This window comes from Poromitra crassiceps (genome assembly GCF_964638095.1).
Source record: "Poromitra crassiceps genome assembly, chromosome: 15".
Taxonomy (NCBI): Eukaryota; Metazoa; Chordata; class Actinopteri; order Beryciformes; family Melamphaidae; genus Poromitra; species Poromitra crassiceps.
The window spans coordinates 20,634,568-20,641,865 of record NC_139634.1 but is presented as its reverse complement, the minus strand read 5'-3'; positions in this window follow the sequence as shown (position 1 = coordinate 20,641,865).

Below are 7,298 nucleotides of genomic sequence, written 5' to 3'. Positions count from 1 at the left end.
TGTGTGTGTGTGTGTGTGTGTGTGTGTGTGTGTGTGTGTGTGTGTGTGTGTGTGTGTGTGTGTGTGTGTGTGTATGCGCGGCTGTAAGCACTTTGAAACCAATCAGGAGGGCCAGTGTGGTGGAACTCAGACATCTTGTTTATCCGGAGAGATTTACCCGCACTTCACCTTCAGCGCTTCGCAAATGCTCTCGCTTACTGTGTACACACGCACACACGCACACACACACACACACACACACACACACACACACACACACACACACACACACACACACACACACACACACACACACACACACACACACACACACGTACTGAAGGTCTTGTGCTGGTCCCAGGTGCAGAGAAATCTGTGAAGCAGCATGTGGCTTGTCCCAGTTCCTACAGTACCTGTGTGCGAGCGTGCCCGTGTGTCCCTCTGTGTGTGTGTGTGTGTGTGTGTGTGTGTGTGATGATTGCGTATTGCGACAAGACTGACCCATTTGAATCTTCATACAGGCATTCCACCAATGCATTCCTAAAACTAGTTCAACATGTAGGCTAGGCTGCTTATTACGTTGTCCCGTCACTAAGCAGTCAGAGTGACGCTGCTGTGAACCGACGGTCACCCGATTGACCCCGAGGTCAAAGGGCAAAGCACTTTCTCTGCTCTCTTCCTCCTGTGTCTTCACAGCACAAACTGGAGACAAGAAGGTTAGGAAACACAGCATGGCTTTGATAGACAGGGGAGGTCACGCTGTCGGACAACGCCAAATGTTGAGATGGCCGATGGGCCAGCAGGGGTTGTATCATTTTTTAGTGGTCTGTACAGACCATTGGTCAGTACCACTAGGGGGTGCTTAAGCGAATGGTCCGGACCAGTTGGTGTGGTCCGTCACTGTACCACGGACCACTAGTGTGGTCTGTCACGTGGTCCGTCAGTGTTCCTTCTCCTCTTAATGCATCGCAGTCAGCGTACAGACGCTCTGACCATGGTCCGGACCATCAGTGTGTGGTCAGTCAGGTGGTCAGTGTGGTCTGTCACGTGGTCCGTCAGCGTTCCTTCTCGTCACAATGCATCAGTCAGCGTACAGACGCTCTGACCATGGTCCGGACCACCAGTGTGTGGTCTGTCACGTAGGCTACGTGGTCCGTCAGTGTTCCTTCTCCTCTTAATGCATCGCAGTCAGCATACAGACGCTCTGACCATGGTCCGGACCATCAGTGTGTGGTCAGTCAGGTGGTCAGTGTGGTCTGTCACGTGGTCCATCAGCGTTCCTTCTCGTCACAATGCATCAGTCAGCGTACAGACGCTCTGACCATGGTCCGGACCACCAGTGTGTGGTCGGTCAGGTGGTCTGTCATGTAGGCTACGTGGTCCGTCAGTGTTAATTCTCCTCTTAATGCATTGCAGTCAGCGTACAGACGCTCTGACCATGGTCCGGACCACCAGTGTGTGGTCGGTCAGGTAGTCCGTCAGTGTTCATTCTCCTCTTAATGCATCAGTCAGCGTACAGACGCTCTGACCATGGTCCGGACCATCAGTGTGTGGTCGGTCAGCTGGTTGTGTGGTCAGTCACGTAGGCTACGTGGTCCGTCCGTGTTCCTTGTCGTCAGGCATCGTCAGTCAGTGTACACGACCACTTGTCTTGATGTGTGGTCCGTCATGTGTGCCTGTGGTCTGTCACGTAGCCTACGTGGTCCGTGTTCCTTCTCGTCTAAATGCATGCTTCAATGACCATCATTGTTGGGCATTTACTAACGTTACTAAGTAACGTTACTAAATTAATAATATCAATATAATAATAATAATGTTATGTTTACTGTTCTATTGACATATAATTGTCTAAATAAACAGACATAAGTTTGACTGGTATACGACGTGCGTCCATCTTTATTTCTGACATGGAGTAACTGAGTGTCGCACAGTGAAACGTCATCAACAATGGCCGATGGCCTCAATGTAAACGTACACTGGATATTACAAATGTAACCGAGTGTTTTGGGTTCTTTATATATTGTTTATGGTGAAGAAATGAGTCAGAGACCGCTTGTTGTTGGGAGCTGCAGCCACTCATTTACTTGGTCAGGGGCGAGAGAGATACAGAGAGTGAACCAACTGTCCACTTCCTCTTCCGGACTTCACAATAAGAGTACACAATAACATACAGAACAGTCTGTTACAATAATAATAATAATAATAATAATAATAATAATAATAATAATAATAATAATAATAATAATAATAAATAAAAATAGTGAATCATCAAATATAATTATATAGATTATTAGGCTATATGACTGCTGTGATATGACAATATTAAGCTTTGATGTTTGATTATTTAAGCTACATACAGAACACACAAGTTAAAGCAAAAGACATCCTTATGACTATGAGCCAAATACATGCCAGTTGTTGTTATGGAAATCACTCTCTATACTTTGTTGTCTGTTGAGATTATATGTATCATAGGCTTATCAACCAATATAATGGTAATTTATGATCAATTTATGATCAAAAAGATATTGGTGTTGGAAGTATCCCACTCTGAGTTAGATTTTTAAGGCAGTTTTATTGAATGAAAACAAGACTTCCACATGCTTCCCTGTTATTTCCATATACAGTATATTATATGGATATATGTTATATGCCATGGTCCAAGGCCTTACAGCAGCATAAATTAATTTCCCTTACACATCTTAGCACTAATGACGAACAGGAAATGGGAAATCTTGTACATGAAAATGGACCTTTAAAAACATCTGAAAGAATTGAACAAAAGAAAGAACAGTAGCATACACCTTTATTTCCAGAATGCATTTGGGTAAAAAAAAAAGGGGGGGGGGGTTGATTTGAGTTTGAGTTTGAGTTTATTTGATTCTTGCTCACAGTATTCACTGAATAAAAGCAGAATTTACACACAGAACTGTTAAGATCTAGCTAAAAACAAGAAAATAGATTATAAAAATAGATTACATATCACAGGTCACATTTTCAGGACATAGAAACACAATAATAGCCTACATCAAACACAGACACAAGAGTCTCTTAAGACTGAGTGTTAAAGAGTCTCACAGGAGTGGGCAGGGTTGCTGTTGTCAGGCGTTTTGTCCTGGCCAAGAAGGTCGTGAGCTGTCTGCCACTCCGCAGTGTCCGGCCAGTGCAGCTGGCTCTGTCCTGTGGGAGCAGGTCATGCAGTGGGTGATGTGTGTTCATCATGTCCTTGACCAGTTTTATTGTTGTCTCTTCTCTCCTGCTTTGTAGGGATGGGAGTTGAGGCTGAATCAGATTGCCTCTGGAGATGATTTTGATGGCTCTCCTTTGCACTCTCTCCAGTTGTGCTGTCTGTTTTTTGTTGCATCCCACTAGGACTCCTCCATATTCCAGACAAGGCCTGGGTGGTATAGATGGTCACCAGATCTTCGCAGGGTAGGCCTTGCCTGGCTAGCACAGTCAGGAAGTGTAACCTTTTTGAAGCTTTCTTCACTGACTGTTCCACTTGAGTGTTTCCACTGAGGTCATTGTCCAGGTGGAAACCAAGATATTTGGTTGTGGTGACGATGGGAACCTCCTGTCCTCCCAGGAAGAGAGGGGGCAGCTGCAGAGGGTTTGTGGAGAAACAAATTCTCATCTCCACAGACTTCTTTCCATTCAGCTCCATGTTATCTGCAGCCCAGTCATCCAGCTGCTTGGCCTCCATCTCCATTGACCTGTCGCTGTAGATGTTGGTCAGTGGTATGGCCCGGGAAAGACCGGCCATACCATCAGCATACCCAGTGTCCAGAGTGTCGCTGAAGGCTGTTTTTCTGATTGACATGTACAGGAGGAATAAGTACTGTATGGGGAGGCCACCCCTCCTTGCGGCACACCAGACATTACCTCTGTCCAGGAGCTATAGGTGTCATTGGCCTTTACCCTCTGGCTCCTTCCTGTGGTGTAGCTGTGTATCCAGGCCAGGAGTCTTGGGCACAGATTCATGTCGACCAGGTGTTGTAGCAGCTTAGCATGGTCCACTCTGTCAAAAGCCATGTCGGCTAGCAACACTCTCACCACTGTCGGCTGTTTGGAATCTGTAGCCAATCATTTCAAGTGTAAAATTACTTTATGCAGTCAATTGAGAAGTATTCAAAGTACTTTTGAAGAGAAGTTGGTTTAACTAACTGAACTACCGGTAATTAGTTTTCATTTCATTTCATTTTTTTATTTGTTCCTGTCATGAAAATGCACAATAGTACAATATAAATTTGGTCACACAATACATCAAAATACATGTTTGAAATCAATGCTTTTCATGACTGAAAAGGAGCAGAAAGAAGAATATAATTCTTATTTTGTATCTGCCCTTACTTGAACACAAAGAATCTTAAATGGTCTGTCATTTACAGATACCTACACCATCAACACCGTGATTACAACAACATAAACAAAAATAACCTATAAAAGGAAAAAAAAGATTGCAAGCTTAAATCAAATAAAACTAACATCCAATTAAGTTTCAAGTGCATAATGTCTAATTTGTCTCTCTTTATAAAAACTTTTTTAACTGAAAAATATTTGTACAACCCGTTAGGTCCTTCTGTTGAGAATTCAAAAGTTTTACACCAATAACAGAAATACACATTTGTTTTAAAGTGGTCCGAGTAGCTTGATGCTTAAAATCAAATCTCCTCCTGTGACTTTCATCTTCTGAGGTAAACAAACAATTTTTGCATGTTCTCTGGCAATACCCTATTTTTGGCTTTAAACATATACAGTAACTAATAATGTCTGCAGTTCTATTATCTCATTAAGTTTCAATAACCCTGACTTAATAAATAAACTATTAGTATGTTCTCTAAATTCAACTTTGTGAATGATTCTAACTGCTCTTTTCTGTAATAAAAACAATGGCATTATATTGCTTATATATGAGTTACCCACACTTCAACACAATAACTAAAATAGGGCAGTATAAGTGAACAGTACAACATTCTCATTGTGTTACAATCTAACACATTAGCTTTGTTCAAAATAAAAATATTCTTTGACACCTTTTTTTTAACATAATGATATATGGGATTTCCATGTACATTTTTCATCCATTGTAACTCCCAAAAACCTAAACTCAGAAACTTGCTCAATGTTAACTCCATCAATAGATAGTGAGACTTCATCCTTTCTTTTATTAGCAAAAACCATGAACTTAGTTTTTTTTCAAATTTAACGATAACTTATTTTCATCAAACCAAGATTTAAGTTTAGCCATTTCATTTCCAATATTTTCAATTTTCAATAGCCATCAACAAAAGCACAGCAGCTCACAGTATGAATGAATGAACTGCCCCTAATCAGACACACAGAGTGGTGGCATAACTAACAAGACCAACAAGGACATCCAAACAAGTTCTGACAGAGAGCAATGTCATTGGACCACATTGGACAAATACATTTGCATATTTCTCCCCGCTTGTTCCTTCCTTTTTACATGAAAGCAACTAACCAAAATAAATGAGTGGTGGGTGTAAAATAATAATTAGCCTATTCTTATTTAAACATGCAGTTTTGAAACATTCAATGAAGATAAATTAAAAATAGACTATGACTCGACACCCTAAGTGATACACACATGTTATGGGAGTGGTATATATACCCCTTACATCAATTTCCGTGTTAGTAGAATGGTTAGTTCCTTGCTCTGCTCTCCCCTAGGAGCGCTGGCTCCGCGGTAATGCCACGAACAGCTGTATCGCGCAGTAAATCTCTGTTTTCTCATTTTTGTACATCAATTTATTGGGGGGGCACATTTTATCAGGCTTAAATATTGGGGGGGATTTGTCGTGACGGACCACGTGTGACAGACCACATGACCGACCACACACAGAGGAGAAGGAACACTGACAGACCACGTAGCCTACGTGACAGACCACACTGACTGACCACCTGACTGACCACGGCCGGACCATGGTCAGAGCGTCTGTACGCTGACTGATGCATTAAGAGGAGAATGAACACTGACGGACCACGTAGCCTACGTGACAGACCACACACTGGTGGTCCGGACCATGGTCAGAGCGTCTGTATGCTGACTGCAATGCATTAAGAGGAGAATTAACACTGACGGACCACTAGCCTACGTGACAGACCACCTGACCGACCACACACTGGTGGTCCGGACCATGGTCAGAGCGTCTGTACGCTGACTGCGATGCATTAAGAGGAGAAGGAACACTGACGGACCACGTAGCCTACGTGACAGACCACACACTGGTGGTCCGGACCATGGTCAGAGCGTCTGTACGCTGACTGATGCATTGTGACGAGAAGGAACGCTGACGGACCACGTGACAGACCACACTGACCACCTGACTGACCACACACTGATGGTCCGGACCATGGTCAGAGCGTCTGTACGCTGACTGCAATGCATTAAGAGGAGAAGGAACACTGACGGACCACGTGACAGACCACACTAGTGGTCCGTGGTACAGTGACGGACCACACCAACTGGTCCGGACCATTCGCTTTAGCACCCCCTAGTGGTACTGACCAATGGTCTGTACAGACCACTAAAAAATGATACAACCCCCTCTCCGATGGGCTGAGGAGGCACAATCTGCTGATTTAAAACGCAATGAAGTTAGAGGCTGCTGCCTGCTGCCTCCTCCTCTGCTATGTTTGATGGATGGAGAAATGGTGAAAGACAGAGAGAGAGAGAGAGAGAGAGAGAGAGAGAGAGAGATAGATAGAGAGAGAGAGAGAGAGAGAGAGATCTGGCTCTGAAGTCGTTTCAAAGCAGCGCACGTCCATTCTGTGTCCTGACCATGGCAGGTGTGTGAGAGAGAGAGAGAGAGAGAAGGGGGGGAGAGAGAGAGAGGGGGGGGGGGGGGAGAAAGGGGAGAGGCAGAAGCAAACAGAGAGGGGAAGAGAGAGTGAGTCCGAGAAAGTGAGAGAGACATGCAACAGAGAGAGAGAGAGGGATAGAGAGAGCAGGAAAGCAACAGAGAAAAAGAGCGAAAGACAAACAGGGAGGGAGAGAGAGAGAGGCAGAGACAAGCCAGAGAGAGAGTGTGTGTCTGAGAGAGAGAGAGACAGAGAAGAAAACAGACAGAGAGGGGAGGAGGGCAAGAGAGCACGAAACATCGTTACACAGATAAGAGTAGTGTGCCTGAGAGAGAGAAAGAGACTACAAACCAGAGAGAGAGAGAGAGGGAGAGGGAGAGAGAGAGAGAGAGAGAGAGAGAGAGAGAGAGAGAGAGAGAGAGAGAGAGAGAGAGAGAGAGGACAAACCAGAGAGAGAGGGGGGAGAGAGCGAGGGAGGGAGGGAGGAAGGAACAGAG